The 24,849-nt window shown below is 50.6% G+C and overlaps 1 long non-coding RNA gene across 1 annotated transcript; it reads right to left on the reverse strand.

The window, feature by feature from the left end:
- Window positions 1–1,170: 1,170 nt before the first annotated feature.
- LOC118983680 (uncharacterized) lies at window positions 1,171–24,055 on the reverse strand. The gene is made up of 6 exons (XR_005065758.1): window positions 23,631–24,055; window positions 14,741–14,804; window positions 13,699–13,831; window positions 4,361–4,460; window positions 2,965–3,094; window positions 1,171–1,795 (listed from the first exon to the last, which is right to left on the reverse strand). It is a non-coding gene; the product is annotated as an uncharacterized LOC118983680 (long non-coding RNA).
- Window positions 24,056–24,849: the final 794 nt, after the last annotated feature.

Genomic DNA, 24,849 nt, shown 5'->3' on the forward strand with positions numbered 1-24,849 from the left:
AAACCTTCTCTCACTAATTCTCACAGCGACGTGGGAGGCGGGTACTACTATTAACCTCATGTCATAGAAGGTGCAAAGTGAAACCCAGGGAGGTTAGAAAAGCTGGCCAAGGTGTCTCAGTGACCAGGGGCATTTGTCTCGTGGCTAGAAAGTCATTCTTGCTACAGAAAGGGTCCATTTCTCCACATCCTGTCAGTACCCAGTGAAGTGCACCTGGCACTCAGATGCGTCATTTTGAGCCAGTGGGGGGTGATGGTTGAGAGTGTGGATTCTAGGGCCCTGGCTGGGTAGCTCAGCTGGTTAGAATGCTGTCCCAATATGCCACGGTGGCAGGTTCAATTCTGGCCAGGGCACATACATGAATCAACCAATGAATGTGTAAATAAGTGGAGCAACAAATCCATGTTTCTCTTTCTCTCTCTCAAATCAATAAATTAAAACAAATTTTTTTAAAGAGTGTGGACTCTGGGTTTTTATCCTGGCTCGTGGGGGCGACTTTCCTCGAAATTCCCCCCATGTGCCATGGATAAGAGTAAACATGACTGAGACATGATGTGATCTGCTTGGGGAGGAGAAGTGGCCATTTTCCCAGAGGAAAAAGGCTGTGAGCAGTGGCCAGTTTCTCAGGGAAAAAAGGCGTTGAGCCCCCTCTTCCAGGGGCTTTTATTGGGTTGTAATACACAAGAATACAGGGTAGTAAGGATCAAAGAAGTCTGAGGGCTTAGTCCGAGTCAGAGTCTGTCAGAAACAGAGTTTTAGGGTTTCCTCCTCGAACCCTTAACATATGAATGAAAGCACTCTTAGCAGAGCAGATTTCACAGGTTTATCAGGAAGTCTTTGTGATGCCAGATTTTTCCCCAGGACACAGTCTAGCAAGGCAAGAAGCTACACCCCTCCCCATCCAGTATTCAGGCTTACGGGGATTAGAGGCAGGAAGCACTTCTCCCAGAGAACATGGGGACTAGGGCTATGTCAAAGCCAGTGGGTGAGAGTCCATTGCTCTTTGTTGCAGCCTGGGTCCTTCCAGTCTGGCCTAGGTTGCCCCCTGCTGTGAGGGGTCTTACCTGTCATTGACTTCCGACCAAGCTTTGGGGGCAGGGAGAGGAAACTGAGGCAGCGTTTGCTACCAGAGACAAGCTTTGTCGCCTTCGGCTCCCATTCTAGAGGTCACTGACTCCTCCTTAGCCATAAGGGGTAGAGTTACAATTCCTAGAACCAGGCAGGCATAGTGGTCACAACACTGGCCCCACCATTTTACTAGCTGTGTGACTTTGGCTGACTTCCCTAACCACTCTGTGCCTTGGCTTTCTCATCTGTTAAATGGAATAATAACAATAGTCCCATCCTCTCAGGGTTTCTGTGCATTTGTCACAGCTCCTGATGCGCGGTTACTTCCACAAAGGTTGGTCCTCACAGTCGTTCCAAGTGGACCCCAGGAGGCCTTCCCAGTGATCTTTAGGGGGTCACAAGAAAGTCCCTTTTATCTCCCACAACCAGGGTCCCCATGGATCGGTTGCCAAGTGGCACTAGATGTCTGGGGAGGGGAATCCCCACACCTGATGAAGGAATCAGGTGTGACCCTGCCAAAGGTGGGGAAAATGGGAGACAAGGGTGTGGGTGGGTGGCAGGACTCTTGTCTCCCAAAGAAGAAAAGGCCCAGAGCAGCTTCATGGCTCATGCTGGCAGCTGCCTTGGTTTCTTTTCTCCTGTGTCCAGCTCCTTCCGCAGGTGCACAGCTCCCCAACTGCTTCGGAAGAGCCGGTGGTTATGCAACAGCAAAAGTAGAGAGAAATGTCTAAAACATTCAGAACAATGTAGAGAAATTGAATTGCAATGACAACTCGTTCTTAAGTAAGTGAAAGTCAAATCAACATTTCTTTGTATTTCTGGGAGCAAAAAGACCTGGGAAATCAGATGTCAGGTAGTTGTCCACTCCTATCTCTACTTTTTGGACAATTTTTAAAAATTTTTTGTTTATTGATTTTTAGAGAGAGATGAAGAAAGAGAGAGAGAGAAATATCGATCTGTTGTCCCACTTATTCATGGATTCATTAGTCGATTCTTGCATGTGCCCTGACCAGGGATTGAACCTGCAACCATGGCGTATCAGGACGATGCTCTAACCAGCTAAGCTACCTGGCCAGGGCCTCCTCGGAAAATTTCATCTAAGAGTGAGTTAATGCCCTGGCTTTGGGTGAGCTCAGCGCCTCCTGCCCCCCGCCCCCCGTGATTTCTCTGGGGTTTCTCCTCAGTTTCCACATCAGTTCTTTCCATCCTCCACCATTTTCTGTAAAGGAAATGCTCCTAGTGAAGCGACTCAGGAGTTGGAGAGACGTGTTGACGTTTCTGGGGTCTCAGGAGGCGTCAGCTCCCTGGCTCCACCCTCCTGCCCCCGAACAACAAATGGTTTGTCTGGTCTGACACTCAATGATTCCCTTCACACTCAGGGCCCCTTGAGATCCAACCTTTCAGCCCAAGACCCATGAAGAAAAAAAAAACAACCCAATTCTTTTCGAAGAAGCAAAGTTCTAGGAGCGCAATTCTTCCTTTGAATTGAGTGGCAGCATGGTTGGGAGGGAAAGGCCAGGCTTTGGAAGCAGGAAAGTCCTGCATTGTCCCTCCACCAAGAACCATTTGGGGAAATTATTCTGAGCCTCAGTTTCCTCACAGGTAAAATGGGGCTGCGGGGGAGTCCGTCTCCTCCAATCGTCCCTGGAGATTCCTGGGTCCTCAGAAAGGCTGGCTCCTTTCCCTTCCCTGGTTAATACAATGGCCACTGCGTTGGCAGGAAAGCTGGAGGGTCAGTCCTGGTGCTGTCACCTGGCACTGTCACCGACAGTTGTGTGACCCCTAAGAAATGGCTTTACCTGCCTGGGAGTCAGGTTGCTGTCCTGTCAGTGAGAGACACAGACCCACCGGTCTCTAGACGAGACTTATGATTGTAGTTTTGAAAAGCACTGTTACCTGCCTGGGCATTTCAGTTCAGCAGTGAAGAGCAAGAGTCTCAAGAGACGGGGGTCAGCTTTCCAGGGGTGGGTTTGGGGCTGGGGATCTGCCTGCCTGCGGGTCACTCAGCTTTTCGGGGATCAGGCCCCTGTGGGTAGAATAGCAGAGAGCGGAGGTTGGCGAAAGGTGGGGAAATGGGCCAAGAAGGAGAGTGTTGAAAGGCCGTTAGAGGGAAAATGAGGCAGGTGTTCCCCCAGGGGCCAGGTAATTTTGGAGTCCCCAACAGGTGGAGCTGGAAGCAGGCACCTGAGACCTGCCTGTCCCAGATGAGACAATGGCGGCCCAGGTCTCCCCACCTGGGCTCCGTGGTTCTGATCGTGCTGTGTGTCTGTCCCCGCCCCCCACAGCAGAAGCCACTTGTATTTCAGCTGGCTATGACTCTAAGGAGGGAAACATGGGTGATGTTCGGCCCTAAAAATGGCAGGACCCGTTTCTTTAAGGAACTGCCTTTGGGGGCACTGTCGGTCTAGGGCACTTTCCACAGAGACTCCTGCTTCTGTCTCCCGGCCCCACTAGTTGCCATAGGTACAAACTTTCCTTTTCCATGTGGCATGATTCACAGCGATGCTTGATTTAAAAAGATGAGGACTCCTTTCCTGGCCCAACTCATAAGACACAATGAAACGGGGGTAGGGAGCAACCATTTAGACATGGTTGGCGAAAGGTGGGGAAATGGGCCACAAACGTCAACCCGTCTCTCCAACTCCTGAGTCGCTTCACTGGGAGCATTTCCTTTACAGAAAATGGTGGAGGATGGAAAGAACTGATGTGGAAACTGAGGAGAAACCCCAGAGAAATCACGGGGGGGGGGGGGGCGGGAGGCACTGGGCACCCCCAAAGCCCAGGCATTAACCCAATCTTAAGTGAAATGAGCTATGTTTCCTATCNATACGCCATGGTTGCAGGTTCAATCCCTGGTCAGGGCACATGCAAGAATCGACTAATGAATCCATGAATAAGTGGGACAACAGATCGATATTTCTCTCTCTCTCTTTCTTCATCTCTCTCTAAAAATCAATAAACAAAAATTTTTAAAAATTGTCCAAAAAGTAGAGATAGGAGTGGACAACTACCTGACATCTGATTTCCCAGGTCTGAGGCTGGTGACCCCATTGAAAACTGTCACCTGGGCCAACTGCCACCTCAAACCTTGGCTCCTGGCCAGACTGGGGTTGCGGGGAACTTTTCTCTTATTTCCTGAGTCACAGCCTCATTGTAGGGGGTCTTGCGTGAACACCATACTATCAAGCACAGCAGAGGGGCACGGTCCACTGAATTTTCTTGCCAGCAGTAGGGTTTTTACGGGATGGCACAAGAGCATTAGCCTTAGAATTTGTTTAAAGCACCGACTCACAACTGACTTGATGAGTAGTCACTGGGTGACCTGCGGGGATGAATGTTTGGTGGCTGCTGGCAGGGCTCATTCTCTGGAGGGCAGGAGACCCAGGGAAGATCTGACGAAGAGAAGGCACCAAGGTGTGAGGGGCCAATTGGGCATGGGGGTCGCAGCGGGGTCTCCACAGAGGCCCTGGCAGGGGCTCAGAACAGGAGTCGCTTGCCAGGAGCTGCCACAGAAGGGCAGGATTTATCCAGGTGGGAAAATGCAGACTTGGGTTTAAATATAGATGTAATTTGGAGGCCGGAATCAACTAGCAAAACAGAAAGACAATCAACCAGGGCCAGTGAAAGACATAACCGGTTCTCAAGATAATTGGCGGGGGCGTCTGCTTCCCACTCCGGCCCCAAGTGCATCCTTACCGCTAACGGCCTGCAGCCGCCCAGTGCCCAGCGGCTTTCTGGCAGCCCCCGGTCTGTGAGCTGACTTCATCCCTGAGAAATTTGGATTTAGAGACAACTGTGCAGGAGCTTGGCTTTTAAGGAGGAGGCTGGGAGAAACCAGTCCCTCCCGCCCCTGGAGAGAACCCACGGTGAAGGGAAATACTGTGGGGAGGAGCTCATGTGGATAAACCCCGCAGAAAGCCGCCCTGTGTCCCAGGGACAGTCCTGGGCGCCACCACCCCACCACCTTGCCACTGTGTTTACCCACTTCTGGGGAGAGTGACACAGGTCTCTGGAACGTGTATCTTATTTTTGTCCTGCCTGTGTTTGCAATCAGTCATAAAAGGAAACCTCTGCCTCCAGAGCAGAAAGGACAGATCACTCCTGTGGGTCTGGGCAGGAATCCTGGTGACGTGTTCCATGGGCCACAAAAGCACGTGTCCCAACAGCCTTGCCAGCACGTGTGTGTGGTGACCGGCCCAGGGTGGGTGTGGGTGTGTGTTTGCTCAGGGAGCTGCGCTCACAGGGAAAGGCAGGGCTACTGTGCAGTGACTCGGGCCTGAGGCCACTGCGAGAGGAGACACACCCATTCATGGGAGAGTCAGCCCTCCCGCCGGGCCGGTGGCCGGCAGCGTGTCAGCCCTGCCACACCCTTCCAATGCCAGCATGGCCATCTGTGTGCCCCCCACGCCGCCTGGAGGCCTCTCCTCAGTGACCTATTGCCCACACACATGGACCTGCAGGTTTGATGCAATCCCCCTGAAAACCTCAGCAGAACAAACACGTCTGCTCAGCAAAAGACACTGGCTCCATGCAGACAAGCTGCAGACTGGGAGAGACTGTTTGAAAAAGGCACGTCTCATCAAAGAACGTTACCCAAAACATAGAAAGAACTCTTAAAACCCGATACAACCAAAGCAAATGACCCAATGAAAAAATGGACAGAGGACCGAAAGAAACACCTCACCAAAGAAGATACATACATGGCAAATAAACATAAAAAAAACGCTAAACATCATGTGCAAATTCAAATGACCACAGGACACTGCTACCAACATACTAAAATGGCCAAAATCCCAAATGCCAAATGCTGGCAAGGATGTGGAGCAACGCCAGATGCTGGTGGGCAGGCACAGTGGCACAGGCACCCTGGGGGTCCGTCTGGCGGTTTGTTACAAAACTAAACACACTCCGACCATGTGATGGAGCAATCGCCCTCCTTGGCATTTACCCCAAAGGTGTTGAAAACTGTGTCCACACAAAAACCTGCGCACAGATGTTTATGGCACCTGTATTCGCAATGGCCAAACTGGTAATCAACCAAGATGCCCTTCCGTAGGTGACAGGTACATCGGCTGTGGTCCATCCAGAGAGCAGAATAGTATCCAGCAGCAAAAAGCAATGAGTATCAAGCCATGAAAAGCAGGGAGGAGTCTTGAATGCATGTTACTGAGTAAAAGAAGTCAATCTGAAAGATACGCACTGCATGATTCCAGCTCTATGACCTTCTGGAAAAGGCAAAACTGGGGAGACGACACAAAGGTGAGTGGCCGGGGGTTGTATGGGGAGGAGGGGGAAGGAGGTGGAGCACAGAGGATGTTCAGGGCAGCAGAACTAGTCTGTGTGATGCTACAGTGCAGGATACACCCGATCACACATTTGTCAACACCCACGGAATATACAGGTGTGAACCCTATTTTATACTGCACTGTGGGTGGTTTTGCCATGTCCCTGTAGGTCCATCATGGGCACAAGTGTGGCCCTCTGGTACAGGGCGATGGGGGTATGCACGTGTAGAGGGGCAGACACGGGAAACCCCTGTACTCCGTTAAGCTTTGCTGTGGGCTAAAACTGTTCTTTGAAATGTCTATTCAGTGCTCAGAGAAAGTAGAATTCTTGCTTCTAGACCCAGGGAGGCAGCCACTACATAGGTGCCCCGGAAGAAGAGTGCTCCAAGGAAACAGGGCGACCCGGTAAGTAGGAAATGCAGGTGTGATGAAAACTACCCTCCCCTCGGCTTTTCTGGGCGTTAATAGTGTGCCTCATTGTATATCGTGTAAAGGGCTGCTTTCCTGTGTGTCCCAACGCCTGTCGAGTTGTGGCATCATTTTGAGGCCCATCACTGAGAGTTTAAAGGGAATTCAATAGTTTAGGTGGAAGCTCTTTTATCAAAGAGCCAACAATTAGCACAGCATTTTAAACTAGAACTGGAAGTCACTTAAGCTCCTAAAGAAGGTCGGTATCGATCGCTGCAGTGCAGATGAACAAAAAGTTCTTGACATCCCCACTTTGTTTGAAAAGGAGAGGACAGAGTCCAAAAAGTGAGAAAATCACTGGGTCACCCCTGGTGGCGTTTGGTCCATTTCCTGCTCTGACCTGAGAAGGAGCCGTTCTGGAATTCCTGCACAGAGAAATTCCTGCCTGGGCCAGGGTTTGTGGGCCTTCTGGGTCAGCAAGCTGGCTTTGAGTCACCAGAAAAACTTTCACCAAAGTTAGCTTTTTACCCTTCTTGAATTTTTGTCCATAAAACAGAACTGTCTCTCTACTCCCAACACTTCCAATGCCTAGTGTTTGGGTTTTCCATACCAGGCAAGTCTCCAGCTTTCCATGGACACCCCTGGGCATCCTCCAGTTCAGTTCATTTCTGACATGAAGACCAGGAACCAGTGAGGTCCTGCAGGTGAGGAGGGCCTCAGCCCAGAGGCTGCTCCCACTTCAGATGCCAACTGCAACTACTGAGTCCCCAGGTTATTCCCACTTCTGACTTGGCTGCAAATTAGGGTTTTCAGGTCCCCCTCCTCGGGACCAATGAATTTCTGTAATCTCCCAGGGCACAGGGAACCACTGTACTTAGAATTTATTACTGGTTTACAAAGGATATTATAAAGGATACAAATTGACAGCCAGGTGACGAATTGCATATAGCAGCCTGGAAGAGTCCCAAGCTCGGTGCTTCTGTCCCCTGGAGTTTGGGGTGTGTCACCCTCTTGGTATCAGGATGCACTCACCAACCTCTAATCTCTAACCTCTCCACTTAGGGTTTTTATGGAGGTTCCACTGACTAAGTCCGATTGATTCCAACTGATCCAGTCACTGGCCTTTGGTACTGAATTTAATCTCAGACACTTTGGCCTCCTGGGAAGTTGGGAGGTAGGGTTTGGCTGAAAGGTCCAACCCTCCAGTCACATGGTTGGTTTCTATAGCAACCAGCCCCCATTCAGAAGCTAGGAAAGGCTTTTTAGCCACCAGCCATCTAATTAACATAAACTCTGATTTGGTTGAAAGGGGCTTATTACGAATAACAAAAGATGCTCCTTTCACTTCTACTACTTGGGAAATTAGTAGGATTTCAGAAACTGCAGGGAAGGTGGGAGGAAGACCGACTGTGTATTTCTTCTTGTGTCACAACATTACAGCCTATTTTGCTTCTGATTTTTTCTTCTTCCTCTGCTTTCCCCCCCTTTTTGTCATTTTTCTTCTCCCCCCATTTTTCTTTTTCTTTTTGTTTTTAATTATTTTTTATTTTAATTCTTACATTTTTATTTATTCTTGTAGTCTTTCTCCAGTTTTTCTGTTTATCCTATTTTTTTAAAGATTTTATTTATTTATCTTTAGAGGGGAAGGGAAGGAGAGAAGGAGAGAAATATCAATGTATGGGTCCCTCTCGTGAGTCCCCTGCTGGGAACTGGCCTGCAACCCAGGCATGTGCCCTGACTGGGAATCAAACCGCAATTCCTTAGTTCGTAGGCCCACGCTCAATCCACTGAGCTACACCAGCCAGGGCTTGTTTATCCTATTTTTACTTTTTAAAAATTACCTTTTACTTTTTACGTACTATCTTTTTTTGCCTTTCTTATTTTTAGCATTTCTCCCTTTTTTTTTTTTTTGTAAGTTGGTATTGTTAACAGTGAGACAGGGCCTCTCGGCCACCTCAGCTGTGGAGGAGGCCCCCGTGGGGACACACGAGCCCCTCAGGGGCCTTGGCAATGACCAGCACCCTCATCGAAGCACCTCTGGGGCAGCACCAGGGATCTGGCCCCACCTCTCTGACCCACTGCAGCTTCTGTGCTTAAAGCTTGGAAGTTAGGCCCCTTCCAAGGAGCCCCCAGGGCATTACCTGAAGGCTGGGAAGGAGAATGGAAAAAGCAACCCTGGCCTTTCCCCATTTCCCTGATCCTCAGGAATCCCTTTGCAGACTGAAAAGCAAGGGTCCCACAACAGCACTGTGTGTTTGCATCTGGTGTCCGGTCCAGCTCCTGGGCTGCCTGAGAGTGGAGGCCAGATGACCTTAGCCCAGACCGACTCACCTCGGGATGGAAGGGCCTTCAGGATCCACCCTCCTTCCCTAGACTGCTGCTCCCATTTCTTTGCTTTGGGCAAGACAGGACCTGTTCCAAGCACTGGGTCTAAGGGTCAAAGGGAGCGGTGTGTCAGTGTGTGCGGTGTGTCAGTGTGTGCCAGCCTTGTCTTGCCCAGAGTGACCAGCCCAGTTTATACGTGGTGGCGTGCAAATGTAGGTTCACAGCCGCCCTGCAGTAAACAACACAACGCTTCACACATAACACAGGAATGAACTCTGTTTTATGCCCTCACAACTCTGAACCTACGTTTGCCTGCCCCTGGGTTTTTAGCCCAATGCTACAGAAAACAGTCAAGAGACCTTGCTTTCCTTCCACAGCAGGCCTAATACCCAACACTAATCACCAGGGTGGCCTCCACAGGGCCTTCACCTTGTCCCTCCTGCTGGAATGGGCCTGCTGGCCCCCTCAGGGGAAGGCCGAGGTGGATGCCAGGTGCCCTGAGGTCGGGTCTCCCAGGGGCCTGGCTCCTGTCTCCAACCTCCTCACCTCCCTCAAATGGCCCAGGGGCTAAGGAAGGTGGCCTGCCTTCAGAGCCCCCTGAACCATATGACATCTGGAGCACCTGGCTGAGACATTCGCCACAACTTAATGGCTGAGACAGGAAGCTGTGAAAGTTTCTAGAGAAGCCACATCATGTAACCATCATCATGAAGATAATCACAGCTAACATTTATGAATCATTTAGTGTATGCCAATATATAGCACTATACACTAAATATATAGCATAGTACGAGAATGTATAGCATAGTACGAGGGGGGACCCCCAAAAAACCTGGAATCCTCGCCTGGAGGATGGGCCCCTTGCAGTACAGGCTTCCCCAACTAGGTGAGTGTTCTAGGAACCCACCTGTGTCAGTGTACCAACTGGCATTGTTGTGAGAGGCTGAGTTCGGCTTCACTGAATTTTTTTAGAAGATTCTTTTGGTGTGTTTGCCCATTTCATGATGGGTGATTTACGAGCACACCTGCCCACTCCACGCTGAGTGCTCAGGAGTTTTTGACCAAAAACAGCATAAGCCCCATAGCCCACCTTCCCTCCCTATTTACCTGATCTCACCCATAAAGACTTTTCTTTGTTTCCCCAGATGAAAAATGTCCACAAAAGGAAATGTGTTGCCACTGTGGCAGAAAGGAAACAAAACACAGTAGAAGCACTAAAAGGCTTCAGAATTGATGGGTTCCAAGGCTGTCTTGAGCAGTGGGAAAAAAGTCTTGCTAGGTGTATTGCAGCAAATGGTGAGTACTTCAAAGGTGGCTGAAGCTTATTAAACATGTAAGAATAAACACACAAATCTTATGCATGACTTCGTTTTTTTAGGGGGGGGGCTCCCCTCTCGTACTATGCTATATATTCTCACACTCATGATCGTGTATGCATTGCTCCAGGTAACCCTCCTGGCAGGTTTGGGGTAGGTACCATTCTCCTTATCTGCAAATGACAAACCATTTGCACCTGGCAGGGACACGTGTGACCTACATCAAGGGCAGGGAAGTGCAATCCTGCCCTATTTTGGAAATAAGAACCGGTTTGGGATTGTTTGGGCACAGCCCTAAAGGTGACCCCAGACACCTGTAAGCTGCCAACTGGGGTACCAGCTCTGTCTTTGTGTGATGGGGGACACTGGTGGCCACTCTGTTGTGCAGTCAGGACAAGATGCTGGATGCAGGACGCTCTGCCCGGTGGCTGGTGCACAGGAGGCGCCCAGTGAATAACTGTTTTTGTTGGTTTCTCCTGGGTGCAGGGCCCAGCCCTAGCAACACCGAGAGTTCTGCCTGAATCCTCGGGGACTGGCAGGCCTCTGGGACCAGGCTCCATTTTTTAGTGATAATTGGATGCTTGTTATCACCCAAAATCAGACTTGACAGCATTTAACACTTCATCCAGAAAAACCGCGCAGCTGTGTCTTGGTGGCAGTCAGCTGGCTGACACATTGAAATTAGTTGGCACGGTTCAGTACTCTACCCACAGTCCACTTTTTAAAGACTTCACCAATTAAAACAATTGCCTTACATGTTTTTCTCTCAATTTCTGAGAAGAGGCAAAAAAAAAAAAAAAAGGTACCATGTACCTGCCTCTAGCATTTCACTTAAATGTGTGAGGTCACACTTAAAAGCAGCTTCCACACATTTGGTCAATAGTTGAGGCACAATCTGGGCAGCAGGGGGGAGTAATGTTCCCCCTTAGTGGTGGGGCAGGGTCTGTCCTACCCACTGGCTTCCATGAGAAACCTGCAGGGAAAGGGGTGGCAGGGAACAGGGCCTGGCAGCCACCTTGCAGGGTTCCGAGGACCGTCAGGCGATCGCCTGTGCCTTGTCCGTGCTCCATGTCCTGTTGGGCCTCACGAGGCAGCCTGGGCGAGAGGGTCTAGGAAAAGGCCACGGTGGGAGGAACGGCGGCCAGGCTGCTGGAGCCAGGGATCGGCACGGGCTGAGACATAGGCGAACCTGTTCTGCATAATCACGGCTCATGGCAGGTTGTCGAACCTGTGTGAGCGTTGAGTTCTCGATCCCCAAAGTGGGGACCGAAGTACCCACCTCTTACGATTAGGGGGAAGATGAGATGAGATGCAGGGCCCAGCAGAAGTAGCGCCTGTTTGAGTGTGGTGGGCAGGGCAATTGTATGGGTGTCATCACTTATGGTTTTAATTTGAACATTTCACCCAAAATGTCACATGGTGTGCTGGAGTGGGATAGTGCTATGTTACAGAATCACATGCCTATGATTTTGTGATGAAAGATAGATTTTGTAATAAACGGGGGCGTCATTTGTGCCAGACCCAGCTCTGTGTGCGGCACAGCCCTGGGGACTTGGCGCACAGGGACATTTACAGAGCTGCTCTCCCTTCACAACACAGGTGTTGGGACCATCTCGAATCCCCACCCGTCCAGTTTCTTGCTTCTACTCCATTATTCCTCCTCTTTAGGTTTTTGTTGTTGTTGTTAATCTAGTCAAGATGTGGAACTCAGCTCCAGACACACACGCACAGTCACCCGCACTCCCACACTCACACTCGCTCACACTCAGCATCCACTCCGGGCCACGGGCGCGGTCCAGCTGACCGACACCTTGTGGATAAGGTGGAGAGCCACGGAACCACAACAGTACGAAACCGGGTGCAGACCAGGGCTGAGCCTCGCAGACAGTTCTGCACGTTCCTGCCCTGCTGGCCAGCCCTCCTCTCCACTTTCCTTTCCCCCTCCTCCTCCTCTCCCCCTGCTCCCTGACCCCCAGGAGTGCTCTCTCCTAGTGCACTCCAGCCACGGCTCTGTGGTCTTCCTCCACCCCCGGCCATTTCCACAGGCCGATCCAGTCATTTTCCTCGTCACACACATGGTTCCCTCCCCAGATCCTCGGAGCCAACCAGTAAAACACAGTCTCTCTTTCACTAACGATCCTCTTTCGTATTCAATGGCGGGGAGTGGGGGGCGGTAGCATTCATTCTCTTTGGCCTGCTGGAGCAGGGCCTGTGCTGTGTCCATTACTGCCATCTTCCTGGTCAGTGGGTGCTGCCCCGGCACCAAATGCGCCCAGATAAACACTACCAGATTGGCTGGTGGTAGAAATCATTTTGTGATGCAAACTAGGTGATCCGCTTTCCTAGAGTAGCGGTACTCCCATCACCACCACCACCCGAGGTCACCCGAGGACCCCGACCAACTGGGATTCCCACAGAGCTGATCTGGGTTGCCATGCTGGTTAACACGGCACCCACTGTCTGACCTACAGCAAGCCACTCAACCATCTGACCCCTGTGTCATGACCTTTCACATGAAAGTGATGAGACCCCTACCCACAGCCACAGGGACTGCGACACTGATGGAGCTAAGTAGCAGGGTGGCCCTCACTTCTAGGTAAGTATCTGCTTTGGTGCCTAATTTCTGTGTTGGTAAATTTGTTATTGGTTTTCCCAACCATACATGGCACAAGGTGTTCCCCCACTGAAACAAAATTAAAATAAGAAATGAAAAGGTGCCCTGGCTGGTGTAGCTCAGTGGATTGAGCGCAGGCCTGCAAACCACACGATCGCAGTTCGATTCCCAGTCAGGGCACATGCCTGGGTTGCAGGCCAGTTCCTGGCAGGGGACACACCAGAGGCAACCATACATTGATATTTCTCTCTCTCTCTCCTTCCCTCCCCCTCTAAAGATAAATAAATAAAAAAATTAAAAAAAATGAAAAGGTCCCCCCAAACCCCAATTCCTGGTCAGTGTTTCGAGGAGAAAATGAGATGTTGGCAAAGGCCAGGCTTACAGCGTGATGGAAATGCCTGCGTGTTTGAGTGGGTCCTGCTGGTCCCCCCTCCCCCACTAGCTGGCCCTGCAAATTTAGGCCAGCTCCCAGAGGGCCTGCTCACTCAGTCCTCCAGGCCCAGGCCCAGACAGAGACTGGCCCACCCCTTTCTCCTGTGTCACTAGACTCAGCCAGCTCTGCTTTACTCAAACCCCCTGCCAGTCCCCTTGGGGTACCATGAAGTGTCCCTGCCCTGGCCGCCCCTAAAAAGACCCTGTGGCAGCCCCCCGGAAACACTGGCCTCCTGTGGTTCATTTGTACCCTCCGTGTCCGGACCTCAGGTACACAGGACTGGATTGTGGATCAATCACCATCCTTCATGCGTGACAGACACATTGCTGTCGTTGTCCCGCAGCTGGGCCTTCTCTTGCTTCCTTGGGCTTTCTGTTTTATTCTTGAATGGAAGAAGGACAGAAAACCATCACTTAAAAGCTAGGACTGTGACAGAAAACTGCTAATCCAGGATCCCCCTCAAACCTGCATTTTCAATCTGTTGGCTTTGAATCCAGAACGACTTCCCCTCTGGACCGAGGGGTGTTCGAAGAGTGGGGAGACAACTGGCCAGTGGCCCCACCTGGAATATGCAGTGGCCGCTCCCTCTACTCTCCATCCCCCGGGCTGGCATGCCACAGTGACCGGGGGTCCATGCCGTCCCCAGGATGGCCCAGTGGTTGGGGGACGATGGCAGAGCACTTCCTGGGGGTCCTTCTACTGCCCATACTTTGGTTTACTGGGGTAGGTTCTGGGAGACAGTCAAATTAAAGCCCGCAGAGGCGGGGGCTCATCTGGCAGGTTGTTGAACCTATGGCTACAGGGTGCTCAGCCCCCAGTCGGACCAGGGGGAGCAACTCCTGCCCTGAAATGGAAGCCTGGTCTCTGTGGCCGACTTTCTGGGGCACATGGAAGGCTGGGCTGCTTCCAGCAAGGGCCCCACGGGATCAGCCACGGCTCACAGTCCTGGGCTCATCACTTTTCAGGATGCACTGGGTGCCAGCAACAGCTCCAGCTACTCTCCAGCCTGCTCCCCATATTCCTCCCAGGGAAGGGAGCCGCATCTTACCTGGCTGGGGGGACCCAGCCCAGCCCTGCACTGGTCCCCCTCACTCAGCTTCTCGGGGGGGGGGCGGGCAGCCCCAATGGAATGAGCAAAGATGGCAGAGACTTAACCCAGGCATGATGGTGTGGGTTAGACTTTAGGGGGTAAATTTTCCTAATCCTTCCCCTTTCCCTCTCCATTCTGAGAAGTTCTAATTCCCTTAGAATAAATCAAAATGGAAAGGAAGCCTTCACCAATAGACCTTACCTGCTGGAAACCCGCTCAGCTCTCCTCTGTTTGGGAGCCTGGTTTGCTCTTCCTTGAGTCTGGCCTGCATGGAAAGGCACCTCTTAATACTAAAGGGCTTTCACATGAACTGGCCTGATTTCCTACACATGGGTCAAGAGAAGCAGATCAGTGTGTTCATTTAACTGCAACTTTTATAAGTACCGTGTGGTCCACCCAGGTCCAGGCATGGAACAGGTAAACAGTGACATCACTCAGGGCAGGCTGGCTGTCATCATACAATATGAAGCAGCACAAAATTGATCGTTTTCTTTCCAAACAGCCCTTTTCAGGTTGTATTCAGCCTGGCAGTTTTTAACAACACAAATGTTAAAACAAGAAAATTTCTCCCAAGGCACCACTCGGACAGGTAGGGAGGGGCACTGCCTGGTGGGGGGGATTGTCTGGGGGCTCGGGGCAGCTGACCTTCCAGAGCCCGCATCTCAGCATCTGCACCTGCACAGACCTGTGCAGTAGCAGGCAGCAGCTAGGAGAGCTCGGGCTCCTGAGCACGGGGCTGGGAAAGATGCACTTGGAGCAATTGCAGCCAGAGGAAAAGAGCCCCCCCTTCTCTTATTAGATTTGAAGCCCTCGTGGAAGGGTGGAGCTGCCCGGGGGAGACAGGAGGGTGGCAAGGAAGTGTGTGGGCGCAGAAGATCAATAGAGAATGAAAGAAGACACTGTCACCAGGAGGGGACTAACATTTCCCCCAGTCCCTTCTGGCTGAGGTTTCGCCAGCCATTAGGCTAATGGGCTTGGAAGAAATGAGGAAGACACTGCATTCGGCCTTGGTGCCTGCATGCTGAAGCTGCGGATTCGGTGCTGTGCTCTGTAGCATGAGATTAGCCACAAACATGTCATTTAATCAGGCTTCCTCTGCCCACGGCTTTGCCTGTTTGAAAGTCCATTCCTCCCCTTCTCACCCAAGCCCCACCAGGTGTTATGTAAGACGTGACCCATGCATTAGAATTCCTTTATACAATCTGAACATTTCCGAATTTTAATTACTGATTTTAACATACATCTGGCCCAAGAACTTTGGGTTAGAAATTGGGGTCATTTTCTAATCCAGGTCCAACCTCTCCCTGGAAAGAATGAGACGTCAGCGGGGACAGAGAGCAACCAGGTTCCTCACTTCCTAGGGCAGAGGGTGCGTGTGAAGATGTTTAATTCTTTTTCTTTTTTTGTGTCCTCACCAGAGGACACTTTTGCATTGCTTTTTAGAGGAAAGGAACGGAGAGAGAGAGAGATGTCGACTGGCTGCCTCCTCGTATACGCCCTGACCAGGGATCAGACCTGGTCTGATCTTTCAACCAATGGGATGATGCTCCAAGCCACACTGGCCAGGGCTGAAGAGGTTTATTCTTGGAAAAGGGTTTAATTTGAATTTAGAGGAGCACTGGGGTAGAAAAGTGAATTTTTCAAGTCAGAGAGACCTGGGTGCAAATCCAGATTGAAAAGCTTCGTGCTTCCGACGCACCTGCACTCTGGAATCTGTAAAACACCTGTGTGATGGCACAGTCCCACCCACTGTGCAGGACTGCATGGACCTGCGTGTCACCTGGGTGTGGACCCCGAGAAGCACAGCCACTTCCCCAAGGGAATCCCCACCCTTGACTCCCTAATGAAGGCCCTCCCCCAAAGCCAGCTGCCCTGCAGATTCTCAGAAAGGATATAAAATCCTCTTCAATTCCCAGCCACAGACAGTTGGTACCTGGAACCAGGAGGTTATTCTGACAGTGTCACAGTCATGCTTTGCGTCTGCCAAGCGCCTCCCACGCACCACCGGGCCAGGGATTTCCAGGGCCTTGCCAGGTGGGCAGGCACAGAGCAGCCAAGCGCTCACCCCAAACATGCCTGGATGGAGGCCAAGGGCAGCAAAGGCCTCCATAGCGCTTGCACCTGGCTCCTCTCAAGGAGTAGTTCTTCAAGGAGGTGTGCATTTTTAAAGTGTCCTCTCACCACATATACGTCCCTTGGGGGCGCTGGAGGAAGCCCTTTCTGTAGGACCGGGCAGGGAGGGTGAAATTAAAAGACCCGGGAGACTTGCAGGGTGAAGTATCACAGGAGCCTCGCTCCCTACCTGGAGAGGAGGCAGAAATGATCCAGAATGCGTGTTGTCTTCTATTCAGCTAGTTTCTCCTTCTTTTTATTTGAAAATGTAGGGTCTCTTTCTTGATTCGTATTATTGTCGTTAAACCAATAGTCTTATGTAGCTTATCAATAAAAGGCATTTGGGGTCTTCAATTGTGTGAGGGCTGGTGGGAGAAATGGGGGACTAGAGACCCCACACCCTGGGCCCCTGCTGCCTTGTGACCCACTGACCTTCACACTCCCCATGGGGTCTGTGCATCTGACCTTCTGGGAGAGGGAAGGTTCTAGTTCATCTGGAGGATATCTGCTGCCTGCAAGTGTCGCCATAATTATGGCTCCTCACCAATTTCAAGTGAGCAGAAGCAATGAGTACAGCTCACAGGTAAGGTCCCTTAAAGGTAAGGGTAAGTCCTGCTCTTGCTGGCTGGAATGTGGCTGTGATGACGGGAAATGGTGTCCAGCCACCCTTGACAATGAGGTAGATAGAAGCTGCACTTTGAGTGAATGGGCCTGGGGCCCCACTAGACCATCATGGCAGCCTGGGACCGCCTACTTAGACAGTTACGAAAGAGAGAAACCTCTGACTTATTTAAGACAATGTATCAGGTTGGGGAATCTCTTTACAACAGTGGCCAGTCCTGGATCTTAACTCCTACAGTCCCCTGGGGGGCATGAACACGGGCATGAACACAATTGGGCAGGACTTGGGAGTTGCCTCCTGCAACAGCCAGCTCCAGCACTGACAAACCCAACACACCAGGATGAAAATAGAAAGGCAGAAAGAGCCCTGGCTGGAGTAACTCAGTGGATTGAGCACAGGCCTGAGAACCAGAGGATTGAGGTTCGATTCCCAGTCAAGGCACATTCCTGGGTTGCAGGCCAGTTCCCCCTGCAGGCCAACTCCCAGCAGGGGACATGCGAAAGACAATCATACATTGATGTCTCTCTCCCTCTCTCCTTCCCCTCTAAAGATAAATAAATAAATAAAAGTTTTTTTTTAAAAAAAAGAAAGGCAGAAAGAGAAAACTAGAAGGAACATCTCTAAAGGTGACTTTAAGTTTTTACTTGATGGAGAGCAACTGGGAGTGGACCAGATCGAAACCATTCACAAGCTTTCATGGAAGGCTGCTTCTCCATGGCCCACTGGCTCACTTCCCACGCAGGGGACCAGACGCGAATGAATCTGTCCCTCCCATGGGGCCTGTCTCTGAAGCAACTGGCAGCTGGAGACAGCTATTGCCGCAGCTGTAACATTTTGTCATTTTGCACAAAAGTCAGGCAGTGATTGCTGCAATTTTTCCAAAGGTGGAAACAGAGATTAGTTTATTTAAGTAATGAGTTGACAACTACTTGGGCCTCCTCTACGTGGTTTCCTGGGTCACTGCTACCTCCCAGGGGCAAGTTACTGTCCTTGGAGGGAGGCTGGTGTAGAATACGACACTCTTCTTGTTTATAAGGGCCTGAGGCAAAAGCAAGAAGGCATTACCAACAGAAGGAAAGAAGGCTTCCTGGCCTAGTGCCATCCTGCAAGGCCAAGTTTCTCAGCCTTGGCCCTGCTGGTATTTCGGTCTGGATGATTCTTTGTTGGGGAGGGGAGAAGCGGGAAGCATGTTCGGTGGGTGTCAGGAGCACTGGGTCTTGGAGCACCACCATCCGTCTACCCAGCTTCGACAACTAAATATGTGTCCAGGCATTTCCAAACATCCGCTGGGGGGTGTGGGTGTGCATACGTGGGTGTCACCCCTTGCTCTTGAGTCTGGCTCTGGAGAGAGGCAGTAGAAGTAGCACCCAGAGATGGTTTTTTGGTTTTGTTTTCCCTAAAAATAGCAGCAAATAGTAGCTTTGGGGAACACACAATCTGCTTTTGGTCCAACTGGTAGAGTGAAGCTTAAAGGGTAGAGAACATTCTCTGCTTTTTAACAAAAAACCTGAAGAACATAGTATCACCGGGATGGCACTTTGAGGGCTGCAGGCAAGGGCAGTGGACACACTGAGAAAGGAGAAGAGAGAGGAGGAAGCAAAGAGCAAAAGCCCAACAGCACCTGGTTTGGGTCAAAAATGGCTGTCACTCCTTTTTGCCAGTGATTAGTCTGTGCATGGCGCGTGATCCTGGAAAAGATGCTTTTCCCTGAAAACAGGAAGGTAGCTGGGGGGGAGGATCCCTCTCTGCTCTTCTTTTCCCTTCCCATCCTATGCCAGCATGAACTGCTCGGTGCTTCAGCAGCCAGTTTGCAACTAAGAGGTAACAACCAGGGGTGAAGTCCATTGAAACCAATGGAAAGAGTCTGGATTCTTGATGGTGTGGCTGAACCAACAAACCAAGTTCAGGACCATGTATCTACCTTCAGACTTCCTGTTAAGTAAATACTCTACTTCCCTAGGACTTAAGCCAGGATTAGCTGAGTTTTCTGTCATTTACAACCAAAGGCACTACGAATCAATGAAAACGGTTTCTGCTGAAACCAACAGAACACCCAACTAACAGAAATATGTAACAGGAGGGGGCATTTGCTCACCTAGCAGGAAGACCTGAGGTAGGTGGCTCTGATGTTGGCTTGGTGGCTGTATAGTGGCAGAGTTCTGGGTTGATTTATATATAATTCTCCTGGCTTTCCCTCATGGTCACAATATTGTGGCCAGAGCTCCAAATGTTGTAGTCATGCTTGAACTGTGTTTAAGGCACGAAAGAGGCAAATTTTCCTTGCCTGGCCCTCTTTTTATTGGGGCAAGACAAGTTCCCCTGAGGCTCCTAATAAACGATCTCATGGCCTCATTTGACCAAACTGGACCACAGACCAAGACAGTCGGGGAGCCCGGGTCTTGGCCTTTACATCTCTGTGGTGGAGGTGAGGTGGGTCCTTTCAGAAAGAGGGTCTTGCAGAGCAGGATCAGCGGGCCAGCAGACAGCCCTTTCTGCCATGGAATACTTGTAGGCACCCTCTACCCTACTATTCGAAACTCGGCATTTCCCTATGGAGGCCTGCCGCCCCACGCCATCCCTAACTGTTCTAGCCCACTCCAAGTAGGCCGGCTGGACTTCCACACACCGGCGGGAGAGCAGCCTGAAGCCTCTGGGTTCAGTTCTGCCCCCAGTCCTTCCTGACACATGGTGTTGGGTTGGAGAAGGTCCCGGAAAACAATGTTGTTGTCCCCTGCTGAAACGACCCTCCACCCAGCAGGAAGTGTGCCCGGGTTCCTAGGGGGAAGACACATGCCCTGAGCCCTAAGCCAACCCAGGGTGCTCCAGTCTCTGCTCCATGGGTTTGACTTCTCCCCGGGGCTCAAGCTGGTCCCAAGGGGTTGGACCCAGGGTCACTGGTCCCCTCTCAGTGCGCTCTCTCCCCTGCCCCCTGGAAGTCTGGCTGCTACAGGAGACCTCTCCCCAGCACCCTTCCCAGAGGCCAGTCTTGTGGCAATACCTCCAAGGCCACTACAGCATTCGCTGAATTGTGGCACAGCCCATCGCCTACTTTGCTGAAGAAAAAAATAAAGTAAATAAAACAAGTTCAATCCCTAGCAGGGTCTCCCCTTTGACACCATCACCTGGCATGGACCGCACAGGGCACCGGAATTTAACCCTGGGGAGAGGTCTGCTGAGGCCCCCCTCTCCAACCCCTGGGAGAGTTCCTGGAAATCCATCTCACATCTTTCCGTGGAGCTCTCTTTTCTGCCCTGTGCCCCGGGCCAACGCAGCCTTCCGGTCCTTTCAAGATTGGCCCTTCAGAGAAATGAGCCGCAGATCCCCTGCTGGGGCATTCAGAAGCCTGCGTTTGTTTTCAGAAACTGCTGTTTGCTGGGTTTTTTTCATTGACTGTAGGGAGCAATTTGGCATCATACAGAATCCTGGGTTACTGGCTCGGTTAATATTTCATGGTGCCGATTAGTCGTTTGCATTTATGGAGGCATGGGTCATGAAAAATTAAAGCTTTAATTGCTTTGGGTTTCATCCTTTTTCATGTTCTTTTTTTTTTTTTTTTTCTGATTGGGAGTTTTTCTCTTAGCTGAGTTGTCTTTCAAGCCTTGGGGCCAGTGTCACTCAAAAGAGTCGGGGAACTTGGAGATGGAACTTCAGGACACGTTGATAGGTGGCAAGGCTCTGGGAAAAAGGGATGATGACCCAGTGTCTGGCTTCTCTCTCAGCAAGAACAGTCCTTCCCCAGGAAACAAGAGTCGAGTGTGCACTTGCAGAAGTGCAGGCATGAGGACTGCCCAGCACAAGGGACCGTGGAAAACGGCACTCAAAGGGCCGGGCCCGTGCGCTGGTTGCTGTGGCACTTCGGGTGCTTTTGCATTAATTAGTCCAGATGTGTTTGGACCACAGGTATCAAACATACCAGACGAGGCAATGATGGACAGCAGCTGGACAGGTGAGTCTGGCCGCCGAGCATCCCCTGGGGCCCCCTGGGCTGGTGCAGGGCTCTCTGAGCACCGCTGCTGTCCTGAGCAGTGGCATCCTTGGGCTTGGACATCCTGTCCCTCTGTCGGTGGGTGGGGTGGGGAGTTCTGGGAGGAGGAAGTCCACTCTGCCCTGGGGGCAAGACCTGGAAATCGCCCTGAAGGGTCAGCCAGGTAGAAGGTGGGGAAGCACGAGGCAGAAGCCGAATGTTTGTGCATGCTGCAGACAGATGCGTGACAGGTGACCATCCATCCCGCATGTTAGAGCCACTTCCCCAGGGAAACCACGAAATCTCTCAGCTAACTGCTAATTGGACTAAGGTACAGCATCTTAGCATTCATGAGGCCAACATGAATCATGGCTGTAATAGAACACATTTCGAGAAGAAATAAGTGTCTTATGCTGCTTCAATTTAAACCATTTCACTGTGGAAAGGACTTAATTGAAAACTGAACGTTTCTTTTTAACTTCCAAATTAAGCAAAGATTGATCAACCCCAATTGACAGCAATATAATAATGCTGTTAACTGGGTAATATATCAGACTCATCATGAGTTATCACAGATTTATGACACAGCAAAAGTTCCTGTGAGGACGACAGAGTATATGAAGAAGAGGGAACTAGACATTTTGTCTCAAGGAGTAGCTTCATTTTAGCCCCATCAGATGTGCATGAACATGCTTAGGTTTGTTTTCCATGATTTCGCTTCTCAGTATTCCACGACACTCAAAACCAGAGGCACACCTGTTACAGATACCTTATTTTGGTGTGTGACCGTAAGAAATACTATCATTTACTTTAATGACATCTTGAACATATTTTCACAACATAGCACAGTATTTAACTAAGAGGCAAAGGCCGTTAGAACATGAGCATTTTTAGGCCCTGGCTGGGTAGCTCAGTTGGTTAGAGCATCATCCCAATGCCCCAAGGTTGCAGGTTTGATCCCCGGTCAGGGCACATACAAGACTCAACCAGTGAATGCATGAATAACTGGAACAACAAAAATCAATGTTTCTTCTTTTCTCTCTCAAATCAATAAACAGTAAAAATGAGCTTAAAATTGGCATTTTTTCTTCTTGGCTGGTTCAGAGTACCTCAGCAGCAGCCCCCTTCCCTGAGATCTGTGAGGCATTGGATCCCCCAGACGGCTGTGGGCGGGAACTTGCCAGAGCTGCGGTGGAATGAACAGACCAGAGCAATTCATTGTGAAAATGAAGGAGATGAGAATGTAGAAAACACATTTAAATTTTTAAAGGACTGAATTCTGTTACCACCATGCAGATGAGGCATCAACGCATTTTTTTTACTGGAACATTGCCAGAGGGGGTCTCTCTGCCACACAGGGATGAGTGACAGCTGCCAGTCACTCTGTCCTGAGAGACTCCATGTGTGTGACAGAGGCACGCTGGTTGGTCACTGCAAATCTGTGTCCTGCAAATAAAGGCAGAGTCGCCTTGCCCAACCACTGGGTCCTAGTGATGACGATAGCCCAGGACAGTTACCAGGAAAAACAAAGAAACACAGACAGCATTTTCCAGAAAGAACTGAGACAGCTGCCCCCTGTCACACACACAGCCTGGGTAGAGGCAGGGCAGGTGGCCCATTGATTTCTGGCTTGAGGGGGGCTGTCCCACACCACCTTGCCTCAGGCCACCGACACAAAGAGACGAACATACTACTTTGTCAGAAAATGGAGAGCTCTCAAATCCAGGATAATACAGTAAAAAACAGCAACAACGATGACAAAAAAATGGCTGTTGCTGCAAGTTTCAATAGATCTGCAAAATCGAAAGACCTTGATATGTCCAGATGACTGCCCCTGTCTCCTTTTTTGTAGAACACAGGTGGCAAACACGAGGCCCAAGGGCCGAACCTGGCCCTCCACCTTGTTTTATCATGCCCCACACCTTGTTTCTACCCAGCAGCAGCACTAAGCTCTCGTTTAACTGTTAAGGAGCAATTACAGTTATACAGTCCTAAAGTTACATTCAGCCCTTTGAAGGCAACCTTGAGGCTGAAGTGGCCCCTGGTGAAAATGGGTTTGATGCCCCTGGTCTAAAAGCTCACAGCAGGTGGGCTGGGACTGACAACAGGACAAGCGGGCCCTGTTTCATCTTTACAGGGGAGTTTTCAGCCCGGACAGAATTCCCAGGACACCTCCAGTGCTTAATTAAAACCACAGCAACCAGTAACTTTATCTCCCCTATTCAGAAACATTATAATAAGGATTAAGGTTAAAAACACACAAAAACATACTCCAAATCCACGCAGAGAAGACAAAATTAAACAAAACCAACTAGTCAGTCTGAAAGTACTTGTTAGAGACTGCCAAAAAATTACAAAGCAAAATGATTTTACTACTTAAGAAGTTTTCTTACTGCTTTAGTTTCCAGAGCATGGGCTCATGAGAGTGGTTCCAGTCCCAAACTCTTCCCGAGCCTTACAGGAGACTTCTCAGTTCTTTTCTTTGGTGTGTGTGTCAGCATAGTAGGGTCGTTCCGTTGGAAGATCACGAAGTCTCCCGGCAACCTGCAGAGATTCATGCAGAGGAGTATTTACAGTATCTATGCAGTACAAACAGCAAGGTAACCTGAGCACCTGCCGAAAAGAAAAGCAAAAACAAAACCAGGCAGCTTGCTTTCCATGAATCCTCTTAGAAACTGTGTCTCCGTGGCTTCCGAAGAGTACAGTTCAAAGGGATGAAACCATTTCTGCCAAGGGCTGAAGAGTGGTGTATGGTTCTGAGCGAACACTGGGAAGCACCAAGAAGCCCACCACCACACCAACACCCTCCAAGGGGCTGTCCCAAGGGGAAATGTCCCCCTTGGGAGCCATACTCAGTGGACCTGAGGCTACAGCAAGATAAAGAACCCCTCCTATGCGTCAACTGTGGTGTGGCAGAGGAGACAGATCTCAGGTCAACGACCGCAGCCAAGGTCATGGCTGGACAAGCCTGTTTTCCAGGCTGCACATACCAGGACCGCCCATGCCCAACCCTGTCCACATCTTGAAAAGTGGTAAGTAGGAGGTTCCGGTCAAGATGGCAGCGCAGGTAAATGCTGTGCTCACCTCCTCCCATAACCACATCAAAATTACAACAAACTTATAGAAAAGTCAGCCTGGAGAACCATCTGAAGACTAGATGAACAGAAGTCCTAGAACTAAGGACATGAAGAGGAAGCCACGTCTAGCCTGGTAGGAGGGGCAGGGATGTGGAACGGGCTGGTTTCACACCCACACGCAGCAACTGAGAATCAGCAGGGATATCTGAGCCATCGAAGTCCCCCCTGAGCGGGGAAGGGTCCCCACCCCACACTGGGCTCCCCAGCCCAGGGCTCTAGTGCCAGAAAGAGGAGTCCCCACAACACCTGGCAGTGAAAACCAGGGGGTATTCCGTCCAGGTGAGATGGAGAGCTTCTGGAGACCCAAGTGTCCTCTTAAAGGGCCGGCACACCGACTCACTTGCTCACTCACACTCACCCTGAGCTCCATGAAAGAGACAGTAGCTTGAGAAGCACCAGAGCTGTACAGGGAGAAGCTGCATTGTGCGGCTTCAGGGCAAGGGATGCAGGGACAGCTGCCATTGTCCCTGTGTTG

The sequence above is a fragment of the Sturnira hondurensis genome, unplaced genomic scaffold (assembly GCF_014824575.4).
Source record: "Sturnira hondurensis isolate 20B ecotype Veracruz unplaced genomic scaffold, ASM1482457v3 Scaffold0002840, whole genome shotgun sequence".
In the NCBI taxonomy this organism is placed as follows: domain Eukaryota; kingdom Metazoa; phylum Chordata; class Mammalia; order Chiroptera; family Phyllostomidae; genus Sturnira; species Sturnira hondurensis.